Source organism: Streptopelia decaocto, assembly GCF_964273445.1.
Source record: "Streptopelia decaocto genome assembly, chromosome: 1".
Classification (NCBI taxonomy): Eukaryota; Metazoa; Chordata; class Aves; order Columbiformes; family Columbidae; genus Streptopelia; species Streptopelia decaocto.
The window spans coordinates 182,712,874-182,737,995 of record NC_138663.1 but is presented as its reverse complement, the minus strand read 5'-3'; the positions used below and the strand labels follow the sequence as shown (position 1 = coordinate 182,737,995).

The following is a 25,122-nucleotide window of genomic DNA, read 5'->3' as shown; positions in this document are numbered from 1 at the left end:
TGATTTTCTGCATCTGTCTTTTCATTCCTAGTGGCCTGTGTTTTCCTTCCTTGTGGCCTTGCTATTACATGACAGTGTTGGGTAGAACTTTTCAACCCGAAAGGAACTATGCCCTTGTGTCACCAGATGGTATAAAGCTCGGGAGATCAGAGTACAGTTTTACAGTCTCCCCTTGAAATCTGCTCTGCTTTCCTGTGGTCAGATACATCATCTTAAGTTATACAAAACATTTGTATGTTTAATTTCAGTTTCCCCAGTAGATGTGGGAGCAGCTGTCCCTGCCAGGGCAGAGGCTTCCACACAAACTGAGCTTCAGGTGGCTGATGCAGCCCTCCAAGTCCCAGGTTGCAGGGAGTGCCTGGGACTGCTCCTTGAGGCCAAGAGAGATGAACAAAAGAACTCCAAGCCAAACTCAAACACAAAAAGGAAGCATACAGAGGGTAGAAGCAAATATAGGTATCGTGGGAGGAATTCAGAAGTGTTGAGCATCCAGGGACAAAGTTGAAAGTTAAAGCACAAATGGGATTGAATTTGGCTCAGGATGTCAAAAATTACAAGAAGAGCTTCTGTAAGTACATAGAAGACAAAAGGATGACTAGGGAAAATGTGCACCCACTGGTCAGTGAGGTGGGAGACCCAGTGACACAGGCCATGGAAAAGGCTGAGGTACCAAATACCTTCTCTATCTCAGCCTTTACTAGCAAGATGAGACTTCAGGAATCCCAGAGACCAGGGGGAAGGTCAGAGCAAGGAAGATGTACCCTTGGTGGAGAAGGATCAGGTCAGAGAATACTTAAACAAACTGAACATCTGGAAGTTCATGGGCCCTGATGGGATGCACTCGTGTGCTGATGTCATTGTGGGGCCACTCTTGGATAATCTTTGATCAGTTGTGGTTGGGAGAAGCACCTGAAGACTAGAGGAAAGCAAATGTCACTGCTATTTTCAAGGACGGTGAGAAGGAGCACCCAGTGACCTACAGGCCAGTCACCTTGATCTCTGGGAAGGTGATGGAGCAGCTAATCCTGGAAAACAATTCCAGGCACATTAACGACAAATAAATATCAGTAGTCAGCATGACTTCATCAAGGGGAAGTTGTGCTTGGCCAACTTGATAAACTTCTGTGATGAAGTGACTGACCTGTTAGATGAGGGGAAAGCAGTGGATATTATCTACCTGGACTTTATTAAGACCTTTTTATACTGTCTCCCATAAAATCCTTATAGATAAGCTGTTGATGTATGGGCTGGGTAAGCAGACAGTGAGGTGGATTGGAAACTGGCTGAATGGCTAAGCCAGCCTCAACCATTCTGTGATTCTTCCTTGAGGTGATGTTGCTATACCAGTTGACACATACTATAACGTTTCTGTAATCAAGTTTGTCAGCTCTTCAAACTTGAAATTATTTTACATATATATATATATATATATAAAAGGAGGAGGACATCGTTTTGATATCTTTCAACAATGCCTTCATTGGTGGTTCTTTTCCATGAAAGACTACTGAGATGAAAGTGCTTCTTGTGGAATTATATTTCTTATGTTCCTGGGGGAAGGAGGACATATTTAAAGAAATTCTTATCACTTCATCTAACTGCATGCAACAAACAACTTTTTTTGAAGTTTGCTGTGTTTAAGAATTTTAACAGTAAAAGTTGCTACCTCAAGCTTAATGTAGGCTTGTTTTAAAATACAGAGAAGGCTATTTTCTTCAAAGCTGGTGTTTGAAATGGAAAACATTTTAGTAAATATAGGATATTCAAAACAGCTGCTAAATTCACCAAAGAATAGGAAAAGAGCCTGCTTTTATAGCTCAAGGTTGTTAATTTCTCATCTTAAACAGAGTAAGATGCACTTGTAATACTATGCAATGTAACTACACCTCATGATAAAAATCAGAAAACTTCTTGCTCTGTAACTGATGACACAGGGAAACTGTATAAAATAAGGGGGAAAGGGAGGTGTGAATAAAATATTACCGTCTGCTTATCAAAATGGAAAGTGAGCACTGTTTTCACCTGAAAAAAGGTTCTGCAGCTATAGCTCATAAGAGAAGCATGGGTAGAGGTAAGATGTGCCACAGAAACAGAATGTGAATTAACTTGTGTCCCATGTCGTTTCAACATCGGGCAACAAACCCAGATGTTTCCCCAGATGTGTTCCCAGTCCCAGCTTTACCCAGGGAACTGAGATGCAATACCTGTTTCTAAAAGTTGCACTAGAATGTAATTTTCAGTTAAGGTTTAGCTGTATACTTACTAGTAGCAAATTCATTTTAGTAAGAGTGAATCATGCCTCCCAGTGAAATGGTTCAGGTATTTCCACTAATTGTTTGTATCCAAATGTTTTCTTAATCTTTGAATGTTATGATTTAGGCACCCTATATCTTTGAGTGCAAAACTTTGTATTGACTAATCCTGTGTGTTTACTGAGCCCATTTGAGATTATACCATGGCAGCAAGATACAAAGTCTGAACTAGACTTCATATGCACATCCACAAATCAATAGAACTAACAGGGCACGTAACAGAGGTTACATATAGATCAGCTGTGCTGTTATTTTTATAATACTGGAAAACGTTTATGGTGCTTCAGGGGTAGATGAAGTCAGGTAGTACTATTTCAAGGAGCTTAAAATCCTAATTAGATACTATGAAGTTAGAAACACCTGTCAAGAATTGCCTGAAGAGGTCCCCTTCCATAAAAGAATCATGCCAGGATGCAGTAACATACATGCTCTGGAAAGAGAAACTTTGTGATGTGCATTGGGTGCCTTAAATCCCAGCGAGAGCAGTTCTGCTCCTGGGCCAACAAAGAGTGTTCAGAGATGGCAGGACTTGCCATTCAGGTGCAAAAGTTCATGAGAATACAGACTTGTTGGAGTATTCAGGCTGGGGTTTTTTTGGGGGGGATGTACTACTGTGCATACAGCTGTGTACAAAAAAACCCCACAAAGAATAGAAGGAACAGGGTCCTAGTAATTTACATGGATTTCTTGACCTTCCCTGAGTGAATTCTTAGATTATTTTTGCAGTATTCGCTCATCTTCTTTGTCAGTTTGTGTTGATGTTGCTTTGTACTCTGACAACTGATCGAGCTCGTGACTGAGATAACATCTCATAAAGGCCCACAAGCAAATCAGCGAAACACAGATTCTTATGTGTCCCTCAGAATCCAGGCTTTGAGGCCCAAGGATCCCTCAAGATACCTCATGTGTTAAGAGCCAATGTTGCTTTTGGAAAGGGGGTTAATGATTACCTCTTGCTGTAGTGAAGGACCTGGTTGCATAAATATGTCCAGAAGTAATGCCGCTAAGGTATTTGCAGGAAGCCTGCAACAGAGGATTTGGAATAAATCTAAGTGCCTTTTCACTGTTCCTTCCCTTGCCTACTTCCACAATAAAATACTTTTCAGGTTATCAACACCTCGGACCTGGACCTGGAGAAAAGCTCAAAGGGTTAGGGAGGGCTCTCAGATGTACAGTGGCAGACCTTTGATTTTCTTGAGTGCTTCATGTAAACTCTCTTTTGGGGCAGATCTTGGTGGCTTGAACATTGAAATTTTGTGTGTTGAATATTTGCAAGAACAAAGAGTTGTTAGGACCAATTCCTTCCTGAACTGCCTTGTATGAGAGGCCTTTTTTTCCCTTTTTTTTTTTTCCCCCATCCAGATATTTTAACTTTTCCTAGCCCCTTTTCCAGCCCTGTGTTGGACCTAAGGAAGCCCACCTGATGTGGCCGCCAAGATGAGTCAGCAGAAGAGCTCTTTATCTCCCCACGTGGTCCAAACGTCTGACACTTCCAGGGAAGAGGAATAGCAGCTTAGACATTGGAATTTCCTTTGCTGCAGTCAAGAGAGGTGAGCTGGGGATTAGATAAGACTGAAAGAACATTCTTGTGGGGAGTCATCTGCTAAAATGCCAGAAATTCAGTGTGAAGAGAAGAGCATAAATAAAACTAAGGTCACTTTTCCCTAATTCCAGAACATGTCAAGGAAAGAATTTATACCTTTGTGTATATGTATTCAGGCTGCACTGTGCCGGCAATCTAATTCAAGATAATACAGGGAGAGCAAAAATAGAAGCCAAGTCACATCCATGAAAAACTCTGGCACGTTTAGCAAAGACAGTTCCTAGCTTCAAGAAACATGGAGACTTGAGTCATATTTTTTGCATGCACTCACTATATTGGCAAGCAGTACATGTGAAAATCCCCATTGTTGAGAAATCTAAATTCCCTTTTGCCTTAAAATATCTGTGCTCAGTATAAGATGGCTTATGACCTTTTCATAAGAGAAAAAAAGCATTATACTGAATAATGATTGTGGTAGTTCAGTGAGGGTTTTGTCTGGAAAAAGCGTAGCTCTAGGCCAAAGTAAACTCTGGCAAAATTGAGATAAGCTGGTGGAAGTGGCTTTTTTTCATCGAAGTTGGTAGCATGCTCCAGACAAAGCCATCTTTTCCTGTATGTAGGATGGAAATAGTGCTTCCCACTTTGGGGGGATGTCAGGAGAACAAATCTGGGGAGTGTGAGGCAGCCGGGGCCATGTTCAGACAGCTTGTACCTGTCACAACTCCATCTCTCCATTGTCTGAGGAATCGAGTCTGAGCAGTGTGAATCACTCATGACTAATCTGAGTGTAGTAGTTATAACTCCTAAATTAAGCTCCCTGAGTAGGGGGTGTGAACACACCTTCAGACGTTACAGTGAAGGGAGAGACATCTAATTATCTTAAGAGTCTGTATTTTGCCAGAAATTTCTTTAGGAGAGGACTGGGCTGCTTATAGCCCATTTTCTTGCTTCTCATCTAATTCATCATCTTGTTCTCATCTGCTCTAAAGGCCCATTTTCCCACTAGTATTAAAAAAAGTGATACGCCAGCCATTTATTTGTTGCATGCTGACAATTCCCAAATTCTTGGAAACTTTGTCCATACATAAAAAGCAATTGTTAACATAACCCTATCAGCTAAACCGCTGATGGGAGACACATGTCATGCAGCAAGAGTTCTGCTGTTGCAGCTTGAATAATTTCCTCAAACGGAGTGAGCAGTAGTGACAGATGGCCTTTTTTTCCAGTATAACTCCATGTATTGCTGAAGTTTTTCGTTGCAGAGCCATGCTGGTCAGGATAAGGAAGCAAACTGAACTGCCTGGAGTCTTCTCAGTGGCATCGGCACACTGAAAGTTGGGGCTCCAGGGAGAGAAGCCAGAGCTGGACTAAATGGTGAAGGCAAACCCAAAATCCCCTGCATGTTCTGCATTTGCTGCTGCTGCTGTCCTGGTGGGGTGGCAAGAGTCAGTGACAGTCCCTGGTGGGAAAGCACACCTCTCTGGCAGGGCTCCGGCAGAGCTCTACCTTAAATATTTTGTCCCAGGTCACACAGAATGCCTGAATCAGGTGAACCACTTTTATCAGTGAGGAGAGGGAAGGGCTGGTATTTCCAGCTAACATAGCCATGCAAGCGGGAAGGAGCTTCTGGGCTAGTGAGTGTTAAAGTGTCAAATACATTGTGTGTAGCTGCATCACTGCTTGCTGCATTCAGGAGGGTTTTACTGAAATAGCTCCGTCCTCGCTAGACGTGCTTTGCAGGATGGCACACTGCTATTCCAGTACTGATAAAGCCATCCTGTCGTGCAGACAGCCTTAATGCTGCTGCTACTCACCGTCCTCTGTAGAAGGGCAATCATAATATTTCTGTTCCCTCACCCTTTATCTTCATCCTGAGAGCCAGAGATGTCAGATCCATCCTGGGGAAGCGGCCGGGTCCCTCAGGTTTGCCTGTCAATTCGGCTCTGCATCCGTCGCTCCACAATGAGCCTCCCACTGAGGGCGGCTGTGGGGGGAAGGTAGACTGTGACCTTGTGTAGCAAGGAACGGCTTAGTCGTACTTTTTTTTTAGTACCTTATTGTTGCTTTCAGGATTGCTCTGTAAGAAAGTAAGTTCCCTTTTAGGGCCATCTCTATTTCTGCCTTTTGTTTCTCTTCCTTCCTTATTTTCCTGTCTCTGAATGTAGCGACGTGCATGATTTATACCAGTGCAAATCCTATTGTGTTGACGTAGAAGGATCTGCAGCTGCTGGTGTTACCCTGACTGGTGAATTGCTCAATGGCTTGGACTCCTCCTAGAGCCTGGAGTCATTTTGCACTAGAGTAAGTAACTCTGCAGCGGCTGCTGCCCTGTTCCTCTCTCGGTCTCCATGATCTTGTTGTCATGTGGAGTCGTGCTCGCTTGCAACCAGTCTCCACTTCTTTGTGTGCTCCAGAAAATATATCTAACATAGTTTTCTAGTTAGTTCAATGCCCTTCTTAGCCACACTGCTTTCATCTGGTCCTGTTTTCCTTATCCTCTGAGGAGAAGAATAAGCATACGCCCTTATTTCTCAGCAAAATTACTTTCATCATATACAAAGATGCTACTAGAGCAATAACTGAGCAGAGCTGTAAGCAGGATGGCACTTAGAGAAGAACAGGCAGGAGGAGTCAAAGCTGGCCTGCAGGAAGGCTGAAAACAACCCTGATTCAGGCGCAGCTGGTCTCCCTGCCAGTCAGACCCCTGCCCACTCTGGGCTTCCCTTCCCTGTGCTGTACACACATTCCCAGTCGCATCAGGTTAGGACGCAGATAGCTTGCTCTGGAAATGTGGTTACACAAATCCAGGCATGCCATGGCTGCATTGCAAAACATGTATTTTGATCCCATGAAGAGCACATTTAGATAACAGAGTAAATCAGTAATCAATAAAAATTCTATACACATTTTCTGTTCAGTATGTCTCATCGAGGCCTTTTGTTGTTGTTTTAATCAGGAGAACTTTAGCAAGGCTTTTTATTTTTGGTCTGTATGGGTTTGGAAAAGGTGCCTTCTTTCAGCAACCTTTGTCTGTGCTTTCTCCCAATCTGTTACCAAAACCCATATTCCAGCAATATACGAAGTCCTGAAAGCAGTGCCCTGCACAGCACAATGTTCAGGCACTAAAAATTAACTTGAAAATGGCCTCATTGCAAACCAGCGTTAATTGCACAATGAACTTGGAGGGTGCCATGGGGCAATGGTTGGTTGATGCCAGCCAGAGTCAGTAGTAAACAAGTGACAGCAGGACTGCCTTTTCCCCTTTCCCAAATCAGAAAACTTGGGAAAGGCACCTGAAGTGTCAGGGGATGCTGTTCCCCGGACTAGGGGTATCGTGCATTTGTTGAGTTGCTCTTAGCCTGATGTGTTGAAGGGCCCGCAAAAGTTAAAACACTCTCATTGGCTTATTCACATTGATGGCAGCATGTAAATCATGCCTTCTACCAGGATGTCAAGGGGACAGGATCTGGAATATACTTGTGCACTTATTATACCTTTTGCCCAGAGCATTGGTGGTTCTTGCTTAGGACATGATGCCTGAAGGTGGCTGAGGGCATCTCAAATTGCTCTGACTCTCCTTTTAACTACCCATAGCCACCCCATGTTCTTTTACATGCTATGAAGATGACATCTTTTTAAAAAATGTCCATATTGGGTGAAGCTGAAAATCTGCTCAGCCCAGCGTGTAGACTCCAACACCACATCCAATAGGAGCCATAAATGCAGCAGCCAAAAGTGCATTTGTAGGGAAGACCACAGCAGACAGCAGGCATGTGATGGTGCTTTCCTGAATACCCTGTAATTACCCAGCCCTTGTGTAGTGCAAATCACAAAGCACTTCTCAGCACAAGACCTGAGATGTGAAGTGACAACCTCACCCAGGGAAGGAGCCTGTTTTTAATGGATTGTCCTGGAGGTGAGTGGTTTGAAACTCTGCAAGCTGAGGAGGAGCCTGGTTACCCCACGTTCTGGCCAAAAACTCCAAGTGCAGAACCAAAGCATAAATAAGTAAATCGTGCGGGCAACACAGAAGAGGCATCACCACAGCGTTTCCACCTCAAAGCAGTAGCGGTCAGCTGTGACCCGTGCAGCTTTCCAAAAAACGTCGTTCACTCTGTGGTCCATTCCCAAGGGAGTATTTGGAAAAAGGTATTTAACAGGAGCAGAGAGAATAACTGTTTTGATCCCCATTCCTGGAAAACAGGCAAAGGCATATAGTTCTTGTGCAGCAATTTCAGAGTCTTTGGAAAGACTCAAGAAATATTCATGTAACTGACTGAGAAGTCCACATTGGCACCAAGAAGGGTGTCCATGCTCATCCTCTTCCTCATGCTGGCAGTAGGCTTCATAAACTGTCATGAGCAATTCAGACCAGAAACACATTCAGCTGCAAAACACCAAGGAAAAGGTATGTTCAGCAGTTATGTTGGTTCTGAGGGAAGAAAAAATGCCTTTTTTTTTTTATTCTAGGCAGAGCCTAAAGCCCAGTGTGCACACTGCTCTTTTGTTGTTGAAGAAAAGGACTACAGGATTTGGGAGAAGGGTAGAGTTTTCCTCTGAAACACAGAGGTGGAATTCAGGGTGGCATGCACGTGCACTTTGGCATGATAACATATTTCCCCCTTTTTTATGAATATAAGTTTTTTGTTGTAATATCTGCTTCCATGCTCGGTGAGGAGAGAGGCATCGGGGTTATAGAGTACTAGAAGAATGAAAGTGAAACAACTTTTGTGTTTGGATGGGGCCTGAGTGTCTGTCAGGAGCAGCAGTACAATCTGGGAACTGTTTTGTAGAGCTGCATGTTTCAGACTCATTCTACGCTGCAAATCTGTGGCACAAATAGCTTTTTTGATTTTTGGTAATTTCTTTTCTAATGCTTTTTGATGGAGCAAGGTCCTACAATTGAAGGCATTTTGCTTTTCAATCTATTGAGAAAGTAAAACATTCCTAATTCCTGTTCTGAGAAGCACCATTGTATAGCCACATCTTTCATGTCAAAAAGGAGCACGGACAAGAGCAGATTTGCAGAGCGACTGTGGTAGGACACGTAATGCATCCATCTGTCTTGTAAGCCACATAAAATCATGTCTCCTTCACTGACAAGTACCTGATTTTTTCAATGTATAAGTGAAAACAAACCAAAAACCATGCAAAAAAGAGCGACTTAAATGCAGATGCATTTGCATCCTTTTCAAGACATTCATTAGTTATAGCTATAAGCTTGTTAAAACTTGTAACCAAAACTTATTATCTTTTTTTTCTTTCCCCAGTGCAGTCTGAACATGGGCCGTGCAGGGCCAGGGAGGATTCAGCTCCATGGAGCGCCTTCTTTCCTGCAGCTGGTAAGGAGCTCATCTTGGTAATGAGTTTCTGGACCCAACATAGAGAAGGGTCCCCAGAGAACTGCCTGTACAATGACGCTGAGCCTTCCTCCTGCGGTGCAGGCAGAGGCCAGCCTGGGAGTCAGCTGGAAGTCCGAGTCCTCCTGCCAGCTTCACAAGGGGATGACGAGGGACACCAGCAAGCAGGGACTTGCTCCTTCTCCAGCACTTCGCTACTATGTGAGGCTGCAGCGGTCAAGTTGCTCCTGGGCGGCCACAGCAATATGCCCTACCACTCATAAAGGCATTATTCTAAATAACGTTTAATAGTCATAAATAGTATTGCATATAAATCCACGGTACCATGTGGATACATTGCTGTTGAAATCTGATTTCTAATGCCTTTAGTCATGTTAATGAAGAAGAAAAAACTATTTTTTGTAATTGCAGGAAACAAATAGCAATTCTGTCTGCTTTCAGACCTGTGAAAATAGCTACTAGCAACACTATTTGCATTTGCAAGAAGCATTCCTATTTTTTTCCAGTATATTCTAATTATTTTTTCTAATCATGGTAACCCCTTCGTAAATATCCTACAGTGTGCTAGCATCATTTTAATCAGCAGGCTTTGGTGGAAGATGAAATATCCAAATTAAGTGTTAAATCTGAGTATCAAGTGTTCAGGGGAACAGGCTGGTTTGGGACAGGGTGACCTTCACAACCACTTTTTGAGATGAGCCCCATAAAAACATTTTTAAAAACCTCTGCAAATGAAACGAGCTAATGTAGCAGTTCACAGGAGAGGACAGACTCACATGAGATGAAACACAACTTAGTGGATGTTAATTCGCACCTATAAACTACTGTGCACAAAAGCAGCTGGGATTGAATTCCCTGTTCCTTTTTGGCCGTAAAATACAAGACAAAAAATTTGCAGCAATAATGGCTTAATCACCCTTTGAGAAAGGCTCTCAGCAGTAACTGAGCAGGGGCAGGGAGAGGAGACCCAGGATTTCAGTTTAGCAGCAGCACCAAGAAGTCTGGCTACAGATGCCCAGAAAGGTGCTACTGATTCTGCTCATCCCCACCAATATTATGGTAGTGCAAGAGCATGGCAGACCACACTTCTGCTTCAGCAACAAAATGGCATGTAATCAGTGAGTAATCTTGCTAAAACCTTGGTCTACTATTATTATTATTGTGCTTGCTTTCCGAGAAACCTATTTTAAGCTTGCCAACCTCTCCGATGTGCATGCCCAGCAAACACACTTGATGTTAATCTTAAGTAATGCGTTCCTGGGAGTGCTTTGAGTCTTCACACCCGATTTTGCTTGGAAAAGAGCGGGACACTTGAGAGGGTCGAGTTGCAGCCTGCCCCAACCCTTTGCACAATTCAGAGGAGTTGCAGTGCTGGGGTTCTTACCTCTGACATGTAGGTTGGCTCACCAGCTTCTCCTCCCTCCTGAAATCTGGCTCATCCTGGGCAGCAATCAGTCGTTTCCATTTTTCCTTGTCGAATTCCCTGTAACAGCTTCAGAGCTTAGATGCAAACACCTTTGTTCGAAATGCAAAATGACAGCAGCAGATGCCTTTGTAGACAACAAAAGGCTTGAAGAAGGGCAGAGTAAATAAACAGCAAAAATTAAATATATAATATTGTCACACAGAAAGGAGCTTTCTCTTCAGAACGAAGCAATTAACATGTACGGGCTCATTCTATCAGGCTGGGAGGAAGCAGGAGGCACGTTATTTAAACGAATTGCCATGTAGCCCATGATTATCATTAGGATTCATTCAAACCCAGGCATTCAGTAAAGCTTCTGCTCTGCGGCTGGCTCCGGGCTGTCTCTCTATCAGTACCTATTGTTTCATAATCTCACCATACTCAACTCCTTTTTTATCCCAACCAAGTCTGCCTTGTTTAATACCCACCCCAGTGACTAAGCCGAAGCGCGTTAACAATGCATGGTTTCATTTGGCTCTTTTTCTCCTGTTAACTGAAAGAGAGATGTCTTCTCCCCTAATTGCAGAGGATCTCTTCAGCTTTGCGATTTCTGTATTGAAAGCTTGTTTAGGGGAAGGCGCAGGGTATACATAAATCTGAGAACTCACTGACAGAGCAGATAATTGCTCTCCCCCTCCAAACATGGCAGAGCCCTCCGAAGCAGCTCTGCACGGGCAAGTTTCCGCACGACAGACGGGAACCTCGCACAAGCCTCTGCAGCCACAGGCTCTCCTCCTCCATCCCAGCCAGATAGTTTCCCTCTGCCGACAGCAGCCTTGCTCAGATGGGCTCTTTGGAACCAGATCTGGCCATTCCTGGCCACACTCTGCCCAAGCAGCCCCTCGTGGGGATCTGCAGTCCAGGGGGACAGACAGGGACACGCTGCTGAGGGCACAGCTTGGCCCTTGCACAGGCACCAGTGACAAATACCACAAGTACCTCATGATACCCACATGGAGGAAGTCACTGTGGGGTGATTCCCCCTCTTCCTTGCAAGAAGATGGGGCTTGTCACAAATATTTCCAGGTTTTTAAATTTTTTTTCTCCCTCTGTTGGGATTCAGAACAAAACTGACATCTTGTTGTTGTTTTGGGAGCATTGACCTGACTGATGGGGAATCTGCCTTCCCAAATGTCAAGGGCAACAGCCTGGTCATCTCCAAGCAGCCCCACACCTTGCATGGCCACCCTGCCTGTGGCACCTCAGTGATGCCCCCTGTGTTCGCAGCATCCTGTGGCAGGTGAGTTGCAGCACCAGGAATCCCATCCTTGCCCAAGCCTCAGCATGTTTAAATCTTCCTCAGCACCTTCCCTCACCCTTTCTTCTCTTCCATGAATGTCTGTGCAGGCCAGCATGGGCTGACAATATCCAGCAGACAGGCCACCCCACCCCACTGCATGAACACACAGACTCACCATTGCGCACCTGTCTCCTTTGCCAGGAACATGCTGCAAAACCATCCACCCCTCCTGCAGAAAGCAGGCCCCATTATGATAGAATGATAGAATCATAGAATAGTTTGGGTTGGAAGAGACCTCCAAAGGTCGTCTAGTCCAATCCCCATCTTCCACATCTTCATCTCTGTGTCTCTCCTAGTGAAACCTCAAAATGGCATTTTCAGGAGGAAATTTGGAGCAATCATCGGGGTGGATTAAACCGAGTGGAGCTGGGTCATGTTCTGCCTTTCTGCACGCTGTGCTTCAAAGATGCACTTTTCACAGGTCAAAACCTCTCCACCCACAACTGAAAGGACAGCACAGCACTAGGTATATCAAATACAAAATGTAACATAAACAAATACATATTTCATATATAATGTGTCTACATAAACTAAAATTACACAGATTAGATAAATCTGTATATACATGTAGAGCATTTATATATGAAACATATTGATACTACATTGTAACAAACACAAATGCTTCTATACTGTGTTTATATACTATGTATATTTATGTTTATAAAGATACATTATGGCTATGCAATGTACTTAAGTCACTGCTTTTAGCTCAAATAAGAGTTTTTTAGAGTAACCTTTTCCCACATGTCCGAGAAGAGAAGCCTGTGCCCAGAGGTGGATGCTTGTGGTTCCCATATCACTGATGGGGATGGGTCTCAGAGGAGCTTTGACGTGGTGAGTGGGGAGACCTTTAGCAATTGCAGGCCCAGGGTTTTGCTTTAGATCACATCCTTTATGTGAGGGGAGAAGGTGCTTCCTCAGATCAGTCCATTTGCTGGTGCCTGAAGCTGTCCCTCTGCAGATTAGGGTAACCTTGTGGTAGCTCAGATCTGACCAAGACAGGAGGGAGGACCATGTCCAGTGGGACAAGGAGCTGTACTCAGCACAATGAACCATCACCCAAAGCAGGCGTCTCTTCCTCAGGCCCTCTAGGGTGGGCTTGTCTGGGCTCTTGTCACTGGGCTCTTGCTGCTTCTGCTTTCCAAACATGAGGTGCATTGATGCTGTGGCCCTAAGTCTGAACCATCTCCAAGCTTCAGCAGGAGCTTGGTCAGGATTTTGAGGTTCAAAACTCTGGGTTTAGTCTCAGGAGCCGTGGTCTGAGCTAACCACAACCACTAAATCTTTCTCCAGAGTAAGACTTTGGTGTGGTGTACCTCAAAAGGCACCTTCTACAGCAAAACAGCCGCTGGGTGCTATGGGACCCCAAAGGGACCTGGGATCATGTGCCATGTGTCATCTGCCCAGATATGCTCACCTGTGTTAAGTCAGCAAAAATGCTGAGTTGTGAGAATAAAAAATAAACCCGGGTACCTAAGAAGGCATTTTATCTTCAGTTTGAGTCACAAGAGGCAGCCAGCTGTGCTAACCTGTCCTAAGGCTCCTAGGGTTAATACAGGCAGATGAACTCCTAAACAGAGAATGAGAGAGGAAAATAGAAGAGCCGAAATACCAATGTTTTGCAATTTCTGTTTTCTGAAGCAAGCAGATATGCTAACAATGATGTCTTAAGACTGTACTCCTTTCAGAAGGGAAAAGCCACAATCAAATACTAACAAAAGTGTCTTATCTTCATTGAATGTTGATTTGCCCACTCCTCATTTTTTCATCTTTATGCCTTGCTGGTTTTTAAGTTCATATTTTCTGACATTTCTATGTATAACTGAATTTCATAGCAGTTAATTCCCCAGGACATACAAATTGCAGAAGGGAAGCCCAAGAAATAAGTTCAGGGCATTCCTGAAGATGGACATTGCATGGCTAATGATTAACCATAATATGTATAATAAGGATGGTGATGGCTATGTTAAGAGTAACATGGCAAACAATAGTGTAAATATTCTTCACTTGGTCTTTTTGCTTTTTGTTTTGATACTCATTTTGCTTCTTGGAATGTCAATATTGAGAAAGAATTAACTAACACTGTAAATTACAAATCCATCAGTGCAAAAATATTGTGTTCCTGCAATTAGGATGTAAAAAAAGATACTAATAACTTACTACTTAGTTATTTTAAAAATATTTAAAGTTGCAAATAGGCATTAAATCAAATACTTCAGTGCTAGTTGATTAATGTTAGCTTATCCAGGCTTGAAGAGAATTTTCTTCATCAGATGAAACCAGCACTAAGATGCAGCACAGCCAAAGCAGGGCCTGACTGTGGTTTCCGTGGCACAACTGATGCCACTGGAGTCCAGCTTTCTAGCTTCCCAACTTACTTGCACAATCCTGGCTCCTGTAAGGGTTGAACCTGCCACTCCGTGTCCCAACGTTTTGCTTGGGGCTGGCTGGCTCTTGGTGTGAGATCCACAGCCCCACACGCTGCGGCGATGCTCCTGGTGCCTGCACAGACCCGTTGGAGCTCACCAGGCCCGGCACCTTGAGACCTGGCATGACCCAGCACACCAGCTCAGGGCATCCATGTTTCCCCTTCAGAACTGAGCTCTCCCCATTGCCTCCCTTTGCAGTGGCCACAGCAGTGCCCTTTGGGGACAGGCATGTGGCACCTCACAGCCAACACAGAATCATAGAATCATTTTGGTTGGAAGAGACCCTCAAGATCATCGAGTACAAGCAATAACCTAACCTAAACCATGTCTCTGAGCACCTCATCTAAACGTCTTTTAAACACCTCCAGGGATGGTGACTCAAACACTTCCCTGGGCAGCCTGTTCCAATGCCTGACAACCCTTTCTTTGAAGAAATTTTTCCTAATATCCAACCTAAACCTCCCCTGGTACAACTTGAGGCCATTTCCTCTCATCCTATCACTTGTTACTTGGGAGAAGACACCAACGCCCTCCATGCTCCAACCTCCTTTCAGGTAGTTGTAGAGAGCGATCAGGTCTCCCCTCAGCCTCCTTTTCTCCAGGCTGAACAGCCCCAGCTCCCTCAGCTGCTCCTCATAAGACATGACACATCCTGGGTCACCAAGCTGGCCCAAAACTGGCTGCCCAAGAGGGGTCAGCCCTTGTCCTCAGCATTCTGGAGAGGACAGATGGCACCATAAATCCTTGGGGTGGAGATACCCAGATCTGGGCTCCAGGGTGCAACGTTCTATTACATCCAAGTAACTGTGAGTGGGAAGCGACTGGGGGGAGCAGGCACGGGAACAAGCAGGACAGCGTGGGGAGGTAGTTGCCACCCCACCATGAAACAGGTGTTTATAAGCATGAGCCAGGCAAGAGTTGCTCCAGGCTCCCTGTGACAGCAGAAGCTATGGAGACCCTCCTCCAGTTTAAACGAGACTCACCTCTTCAGTGCAAGCCTAATGGGGATGTAAGGGGTTAAATCGCTGTGCCTTGCTCAGACAGAGTGTTATTTTTTTGCAGCTCTGCTCTCTCCTCTTCCTTTCTACACCACAGCCTTAAGATCGCACAGTTTTCTTTCATTTCAACTTGGGTTTATTCAAAAGAAATACAATTACTCTCTAGCCAATTTAAACAATTGTCAAATAACCTGCTGTGACCAGGCAGAAAGGAAAAATGTGGGGAAAAAATACCCTGCCCTCCCCTGCCAAGTCGCCTTCCAAAGAAGATTCTGCTCCTCCAGCTGATAACAGGTGTCAGGCTGCCTCAGGATCCCTTGGAGATTTTATAAGATGATCCATCAAGGAAACGCATTACACAACTCTGAGCTCATAGATTTATCTGGGCAGCTGCCACACACATGCATGCAGACATACAGCCTGGGCCACAGGCGGGATGACTTTGCTGGAGACCTGGGGTGGCTTTCATGGTCCTCACCCCGCCTGCAGACCTGCACAGCTGGAGCCTCTGCCCAGACAGAGCTCCTGGCCCTCACAGAGATAAAACCCTGGGTGTCACTTCAGAAGAGGAGGTGGTGCTTTTTAGGGCAGCATTTGAGGAAAGCTGTTAATCCACAGCAGCTTGGAAGTTCTGGAGAAACCTGGAGACATTCTCAGCATATAAGAGATAGCATATAGTTATCAGATTTTCTTCTTTTGAGGAGCAGGTAGAAAGCTCAAATTGTGATAAAACCATGTTATTTTTGTATAACTTCATTTTTTGCCACCCAGAAGAGGCACAAAAATGCAACAACTTTTCACCCACGTTTTCCCCCAGGCACACTGATGTTTCCTGTGCAGCAGAAACAACCCTTGTGCTTCAGTGTCTTCCTTGTAAGCTCACCTAAAATCCAACATTGTCAGCAGTTTACCGTGTCCATCGCCAGGAGACACTCAGTGCACTGAAAGTCACGCTGTTGTGAAATCACTTTGGCACATAATTCAACAAGTGTTGCTGCTTACTTAACCTTTTCATCCTGCATTGCGCCAAGAGCCATGAATGCTTTTAAGACGGTGACTCGCATCCCTCAGCAATTTCCAAGGACACCATCTTCTCTTTAAAATAATGAATACATGATTCATGGCCAATAATTTCACCATTTATATGTGCTTCTTTGCTGGGCTAAGGATATTTTAAAAGTCTTTGGCCCCAGAGTATGTGCATTTGTGCTAAGAGGATGAAGGTGATGGGCACAGCCTGTACCACCCACGCACATTGCTCAGGCAGGCTGGTGTGTGGAGGCTAAAGGAGGTGATTTACCTTTAATCTTCCTACTTTCTCCCCAGTTAAAATCAATACCAAAAGCAGAGGGGATGCGCTTGTGATTTGGCTTAAATCTGCCTCTCATCTGGGTAAGCTGAGTCGAGATCAGGCATTTTTATGACATGGGATGTGGTTTCTTATTATTTATAAATCTATCATTTCAAGGACAAGTTGGTGAAAGGAAGGTGAGGGAAAACAACATCAGAGCCCATCAGAGTGGTCAAAAAAACCCCTATGCCAGCCAAACTCACCACGAAGAAACCCAAATGCAACAAAACCAGCCACCAGTACCCTGAACCTGTTAAATCTAAAGATAAAAGATGATGCTTGGAAAGCAAATTTGGTTCTTTGTTCTCCCCTGTGTTGTATCCCTGCTGCTCAAAAAGAGATTTGTAGGACCAGGGCATGAGTTTTGCTGAATGCCATAATCAAAATACAGTAGATGAGAATGGTGAGCATGTGGGATCTGCCAAGGTGACAAAGAAGGGTCCTGGTGCCACCAAGTGCAGGGCAGATAATGGAGCAGAGCAGACACTCTGCCTTTGGAGCAAACGTGTAGTTAAAACTCATGGGGCAGTGTTTGAAAAGGGGTTGACATGACGCTACCCGTTATTTTGAAGGGTATGTAGAAGAGGAAAGGTGGCAACCAGTCTAGGTCTGATTTGTGGCCCCTCCCTCTCTAGCAGTAAGCATCTGCTGTGGGTCCTCTCACAATTTTTAACTTCCCACAGGTGGCTTAAAAAGCCAATTCCTTGAGCTGTGACAGGGTTGGCACCTTGGGAAGTCACCGCTGTAACTGTCTGGTTCAGACGTACACAGGTGACAGTTATCCAGGTTGCTGCTGATGTTTCCTATGCCCATCACCGTGGCATCACTGTGACTGGTCTTTGCAGAGGTCTTCTGCCAATCTGCCGGAAATGCAACCTGGGCAGCAATTAAGGAGAGGTGATGAAAGGCATCTGCTCTAATTCATTGTTTCTCTTCTTGGCATCCTTTTGGGGAATGAACTGAAATGTAGACACTAAATAAATACTCACTATGAGGGATTCATTGCTGATTTTATGCTATAAGGAACTTTGAAAAATTACAGCTCCAAATAACATGTGTATATTGGTCAAATATATCTAAGACGTGAAGTTTTAATAGCTGCATTCATCCTCCTGAATTGCATTTCTACTAGGTTTACAAAATGCATTCATATTTCATTCTCTCCCTACCAATATGGGTTTCTAATGATCTGCACAGAAATCTTATCATTTCTGCCCTAACTGTTAATTGTAACAATTAAATGTAAAGGGAAGGCGAAGACTGAGTGGCCTTCTTCCCTCCTCATAATCCCCTCCAGCTTCAGGACTCCAAAGTATATTCCCAGTGTTTGATATTACTCAAAAACGTAACTGTAAATTTTAGAAAATCACCACGAGTACCTTTGTTCAGGACAAACCCCCAAACCCACCAGTTATCAAATCAGATATTTGCATCCAACTGCATCTCAGCCTTCCGAGCCTCTGTGGTAAGCAGAGATGTTTATTCTGGCACTTTCCCCACAGCAACCTACGAGGTTTCAGATATAGCAGCCATCAGTCAATGCAGGTTGAGCATATTTGGAGCAGAGAGACCCCCTGCAACTGCTGTCATGGCTGTAAGATTCAATTAAAAAGCACAGTTATCTTTTGTAGCCTGCAGCACTGTTATCTCTTCAAATACAAGGAAGCTCTATTCCTTTTACATTGGTGGCAATGCCAGGGATTCACCAAGCATGCTCTATACAATATTTTTTTAAAAAATAAAATCTGTAGCACTGACATAATTATCTGAACTCTCACTTAATAGCTGGAATGACAGGAACGAGCTGGTGCTGATTTTCTGCCCGGGAAGGAATTCCCCGCAGCCAGGAGGGCGGTTTTCGGTTTCTTTTCCACTTGGTCTCCCCCTTGTTTTAATCCCAACTTGCCAAGTGCTGACGAGGGATGTGGTGCTGTGCAGCGTGGAGGGGGACAGCAGCCCAGCATTTCACAAAGCGAGCAGCACTCCTGACCAGGGACAAGAGGGAGCAGAGGGCGAGGGTCTTGCCCAGGGGCTCTCTGAAGGGGACCCATCCAGGAGTCCCTCCAAATGGTGGCCCCTGTCGCTACCATTTTTCAAAGCTGACCAAGAAGTCTCACAGGGTTTTGGGGTTAACCACTGTTGTTTTTCCTCCCTGCTTGGTTTTACCTTGGCAGCAGAGGAACACCGAGTTGCATGGCTGCAGGTTTGCTGGAGGACTTCTGGGAGGCCCTGGTGGTGTCTTGCTTAGTAGCTGGCTGTGGGCAGGAAAAATAGCCTGGCAAAATAAAATTTAAAAAATTTAAAAAAAAACAACCCACACACAAACAAAAAAACAACAAAAAACCCACCCACCCAACCAAAAAAACAGAAAACAAAACAATAAAACCCACCCCTCTCCCTTTTTCTCTTTTCCCCCTGGATCAGTTCTCTGACCTGGCTCACTACCAATCTGCCAACTGCCTGTACTGGTTTGTGGTGGGGACCCTCAGGGAAGCAGAACCAGCCCTTGCGGCTGGGCTGGTCAGGGAGATGCTCCCAAAAGGCAGCACCTCCCTCCCCACCTAAATAAATTGGGATAAAATACCAATTTCATCTAAATTTTAGTAGCCACACCAGGCTGGCTGACACCCAGTTCAACTCAGCCAGATTTTACATTGACTGTGTTGAATCATCATAAAACTATCTGCAACCAAATGCTTACAAAAAGCTCCCTCCTCTCTCAATTACTCCACACTCACATTTTTTATCTGTGTTATGTTGTCATCATCATGCCTTAGCTTAGATAGAGTGTTGCCAACACTCATGCTGTTTGAGGTTGCACTTTAAATCCACTGCAGCTTGACAAGCAGTGAAGTATGAACTATAGCACTCATTAGTTTTCTTTTGTCCTTCTTTCCCCTCTTTTCTTTCCCTCTTTCTCCTCTCCTCTCCTCTCCTCTCCTCTCCTCTCCTCTCCTCTCCTCTCCTCTCCTCTCCTCTCCTCTCCTCTCCTCTCCTCTCCTCTCCTCTCCTCTCCTCTCCTCTCCTCTCCTCTCCTCTCCTCTCCTCTCCTCTCCTCTCCTCTCCTCTCCTCTCCTCTCCCTCTCCTCTCCTCCCCTTCCCTTCCCTTCCCTTCCCTTCCCTTCTTTTCTCTTGTTAATCTTTTTTTCTTTCTTTTCCCTTGCCTTTCCCTCTTTTCTTTTGCATTGCCTTGCCTTGCCCTTCTGTCCTTTTTCTTGCCTTGCCCCTTGCCTTGCCCTTTTCCTTGCACTGATGAAGAAAAGCTGAGTAATCCCTGAAGACAAAGTAAAACTCAGGTCTGGCTTAGCTCCACACCTGGTGCTGGACACCAGCAGTTGGTGAGTCCACCAGCAGGTGGTTTGGTTGTCCCTGCCCTGGGATGAAAATCCATCAGTGCATGCCAGGTTCACGAACAGCAGCCAGCTGCAGTTGTGCTTCTGGGATGCAGCTGGACACCTCACGCCAAGCTTGGAGGTGATGGATCCTGATCTCCTCTGGCAGGGCCCCAGCAAGTCCAGCGCAAAGCATGGCATCGCTCCATCCTTGCCACTGAGCTGTGAGGCCTTGGTCACCTTGGCCAAATCCCATGGGGATGCACCTGGGTGCCCTTGTGCCAGCCAGTCCACGAGAGCAGGGCAAGGAGCTGAAGACATCCGCATTTCAGCAAGCTCACTCACAGCTGGTGAGATGCCATTGTAGCAAGTGGCTGTCGTCACCCGCTCTGCTGGTTGCAATAATAAAAAGAGACAATTTAGAGCTGTACAGCTCCAACCGGGAGTGTTTCCCAGCTCCTGGCTCCACATGTGCTTCTCAGCCATGCCCCAGCTTTGCACTGTGTCATGCAGAGCCTGAAGTGCCTCAACCTGTGTGACATTAAGGGCTCCTGTCTGCAGCTCTGCAGCCTCCTCACTGCTCCGTATTTCCCCCCATGTTGCTGTGTTCTCTCTAGGCCCTAGGCAGTGGTTTTCCATTGTCAACCCATGTTGTTCTTGTCTTATTCTTATGGCCCTGTATCTGCAATCGTGTTATGACAGGCTCCGGTTAGAAGTGATGGTCATCAGCATGGAAATCCCCTTCCTTTCCCTCCTCTCTTTCTCCAAAAGCAGCTATTACCTCTGGAGTCAATGCACATCACTAGCTACAGACCTCATGAATAAATCTTTGCATAGGTCCAGGTGTCTCAACATCCTCCACACAACATCCTGGGAGAGGCTGTGAGCAGCTGAGCACCAGCCAGCAGGATAGCACCTGCAGAAAATGGTGCCCATCTTCCCATGGGACATGGTGCCCACCAGCCCCTGACACTCCTGCGTTGGGATCACGCAGGGGTGAGCTTCAAGTGTGATGCAGAGCTGACCAACCAGCATGCAAGGTCCATGTGATAGCTGGTGGCCTGTGGGAAGAGGTCCATCCAGGCACAGCCTTGCTGGAGCACCCTCGCTGAAAAAAGTCCAGGTCCATCAGAAAGGCAGAGAGCTGTGAGCAAAGACACTGTCTGTGTAGTTGATTCTTCCTTCATCCTACATTATCTTCCAATACTTGAAGTGGCATCAAAGATGAAAACGAATTCCTGTTTTTAACCAAAACAACTCACAAGGCTTCCTGTTTTGATTAAGAGCTCCAGTCCAAAGGGAGGATGCAGGAATATAGAAAACAAGGCCAGGACACATTTTCCTGCCTCCTTCTTCTGTGACACCATTTCAGTGTTATTTTGCTGGGAAGAGCGATGTCTAATGGGTTCCTGGTGCACGTATCATTAGAAAGCTGTTCAAATGGATGGATGCAGGATACCCGCTTTAAAAAGTGACAGTGTAAAAATAGCATTCCCTCACTTGACATACCTGATCAAGTAGAGCAGATCTCTACCTGTGTCCAGAAAACAGCCATTTACTTTCATGACCAAAGCCAACCCCCCTCTCTTCAAGCATGCACCCATATGCTTAGCCTTACACGTGTGTGGTGTCTGGTTTATTCAGTCAAAATAGCAACGCACATTGTTATTTTCAGGATTTGAGAAGCTATTGCCATGGGGACTGATGATCCAAATAGATCCTGAGATCAGATCACAGGAGGTTTTAAAATAAAATTGCCATTTCTGCCAATAATCATGTGAAACTGGCTTAATTGTGTAAGTATAGGGACTTGCCGTTTTGATGATTTCTTACAAACTGAAGTTACTGAAACAAGAATATGATATGTTTTTCATAACAGCTTGGTATCAAATGTATAATTATTTGCAGGCTTTAAATATGTAGAACATTTCCTCAAATGAGCAGGAGATGGTGGCAAGAGCCAGCTGTACTTGGTACCAGGAGCATAAATACACATGAATTTTCTTCCATCAAGGCACACAAAGGGAAGTGTCCCTTGTTCCAAATTCACATAGCACCGCATCTGGGACTTTCTTATCGCTACGGCAAAACAAACTATTATATGCATATATATAAACTTATACTGGAGTGGAAACTAAAACTTATTTCGCAGAACAGAAGTTATTAGAACCTGCCTCTACTTCTGCGTAATCTCTGCAGCAAACCGGTCTCAGGCTGTGCTATCAGCTCTTGCAAAGGAAGCAATGTCAGGGCAGGTTAATACTTGGATATGAGAGCACAAAAGAAAATCCGCCTTTCTAAGGATGCTGTAATCAGAGCTGCATTAACCAGGGATGGAGACAGCCTGCTCTGGGTGGGTGCAGGGAGGTGCTGGTTGCACAACATGCACACAGCGTGGAAACACACATTGTATTGCTGGGACCGAGAGGAGTGGCGGGGACCAGAAGCCCCCCCCAGATCCACCTCAGTAAATCTTTGCTATGTCTGTCATAATTATTTGCATTAAATTGTCTTACACAAAAAGTTCTTAATCTGAGTTGGTGAAATCAGATCAAATCCAAGTGAAGGCTCCCGATAACCTTTAACAACGTGAGCATCAAATACTTTGGTGTCACTGAAATTCCACTTCGAGATAACTTCTGCTCAACTAACGCCTATGCAGTGCAGATGTAAGTCCTGCAGCTCTCAGTGACTGTGTTTGGGAGAAAAAGTGTATTGCTAACACGTGCCAAAATCTGAAATGGGGCATCGTGCTCTGCGATAGTAACGTGCTGGCTATTCACATCTGTGCTAGCTAAATACATCTGGCTAATGTGGATTAAACCACCATTTCCCCATCCCTGCATGGATGTTAACACATGTCAGTTAATGTGTATCACTCAGTTCCTGTTCAAAACGTCAGCGTCACAGCACCATGGTGTTTAGGAAGCTGGCAGTACATTGGGCTTGGCATTATGACTTGGAGATGATGAAGGTCACTCCAACCACAGAGCTCCAAACCTGCAGTTTGGTTACTTCAGAAGTGATCCTCCAGCACCACCACACTGGAGGCTACAAGAGAAAAGCCATCTTCTTCCCTTGTGTTGCTGGAGTACAAAGAGTTGTCTGATGTGCATCAAAACTCTCATTGCTTGGGGCTGTCAACACAAGGGAGTTTGTGAGCTCAAGCCTGACTCAGCAAACTACCAGTGCTCCAGAGATATTTTAAGTGTTCACTAAAATGAGGCTGTCCTGTCTGGATTGCTTTTGGGAGACCAACCAGAGCCCACCAGGTCTCCCCTGGTCCAGTTGTAGCCCTGAGCTGGGTATGTAGGCTGGTTTGCAGGACCTCCAAAGGAGCTTCAATACCTCTGGGCTGGATAGGCCATGGATGCGCATCCTGGCAGCCAGCAGGAGTGGGCTGTGACAGCAGAGCTGCACACCCACTGCCAAATCTCACCAACATCAGGCCTGGCTGACACACCCAGCTCTGCATTATCCATCTTGTGCAAACACTGTGACCGCACCAAAATGCGCAGTACCGTCACCCCGCTGCAAGTGATGCTGTTGAGATCTGACCACAGAGGATTGACCCACACTCACTTGCAGTCTTCAAGAAGAGGCCAGAGGCTTCATAGCAGGTGGATCCTCCTCATGCTAGAGCTTACAGGCTGAAATATCTACTGTGGTTGATGACAGTTGTCCCCATGGGCCCAATGGCCACCTCCCCATAGATGGAGAGTAGCAGCTTTTAGCTGAGCGCATGACTCTTGCAAGATGAAGTACAGGGGACTTTGAGTGTCTGACTCTGAGTCCCAGGGCTCCAAAGACAGGCTTTCCCTTGCCTGCTGTGATGCTCTCCACCTTGCTGCAGTCTCCACAGCTTGCACAAAGGCTCTGAGGACTCCTTTTGCTTAGACGATGCATCAAGATAGGGTTCCCCCAGCAGTGTCATCACAGTCTGGCACTGCTGTGGCTGATGGGCCAGGAGGGACACCTGGGAAGCCATGCACAATCATACAGCTGGCACAAGGCTACCTGCACCTTGCCCCCAGGGTCCTAACATATGGGCTTGCACCACCAAGGATGTCACCCAGGAGGATTGATTCTCCCCTTTGTCATGACACGGAAGTAAACCTCTCTTGCTCCGGAGGGTGAGGAATGTGGTACCCCAGACCCTGTGACTGGCAAGTTTAAAGGAGATCTTTGTTAGCCCTGCAGTTTCCCAAATAGGATGACATTATTTACCTGGTTGCAGACCACTTCTGCAGTTATCTCCCTCCCAGACATGCTTCCTTCTCATTGTCTTTGTGCTACCACATTCTGTGCATCCATAATGAAGAGAAGAAAAAAGCCTCCCAATTATGCCAATTAAATTATCCACTTTGAAATATAAATTAAGAGAGCCATCCTCCAGACAGGCACTCCCAGGTCCTCAGGGACCTTTCCAGTAAGCTGCATTCCTTTGCTGTCTCCTTCAGGCACAGCATAGTCTGTGTCAGGGGTTTCCTAGCCCTTTTTGGCTCTGGACCTGGGCTTCAACTGCTGCATCTCCAGGCTGCCTGTGGTGAAGGCTCTGGCACATGGAGCAGATCGCCTGAAGCTGTTCCCACCAGGAAAACCAGCAAGCCCATCAGGTTTTGCTGTTCACAGCACAGCCCAGCCCAGCCCAACCTCCTGAGCACTTACATCCCAAGGCAAAAGCCCAGAAGGCTGGTGGACCCATGGCTATGCAAACAGTATCTCAGCAGCTTTGCTTGGATCAAAGCTCTGGGCAGGATGATATTCTTGTTCCTGATCACCATCTGCCTTATATTTGGGAAAGCTGTCCGGGCCCTGGTGTAAGTCTCTGCGACCCCTCTGGTTCTGTGGCAGCCTGGAGCTCAGACATCAGCAGAAAGCGATGTCTTCAGCTCCAGGTGGGTTCCCAGGCCCCGAGCACATCCCCCTCCTCCCGAGGCTTGGGCTGCCTGGGCCCAGGGCCAGCTCTGACAGTGCAGCTGGCTGGCCTTGAATCAAAGAGCTGTTTGAGAACACGCTGTGAGGAGCCTCGGTG

At 45.6% G+C, this 25,122-nt stretch overlaps 1 protein-coding gene across 1 annotated transcript in view; it reads left to right on the top strand.

Annotated features, from left to right (window-relative positions):
- Positions 1-18,733: 18,733 nt before the first annotated feature.
- KPNA3 (karyopherin subunit alpha 3) overlaps positions 18,734-25,122 on the top strand; it is a 65,819-nt gene continuing 59,430 nt past the window's right edge. Inside the window, exon 1 of the mRNA XM_082062502.1 lies at positions 18,734-18,737. The gene's annotated coding sequence lies outside the window, so the exon portion shown is untranslated. The remainder of the gene's footprint in view (positions 18,738-25,122) is intronic.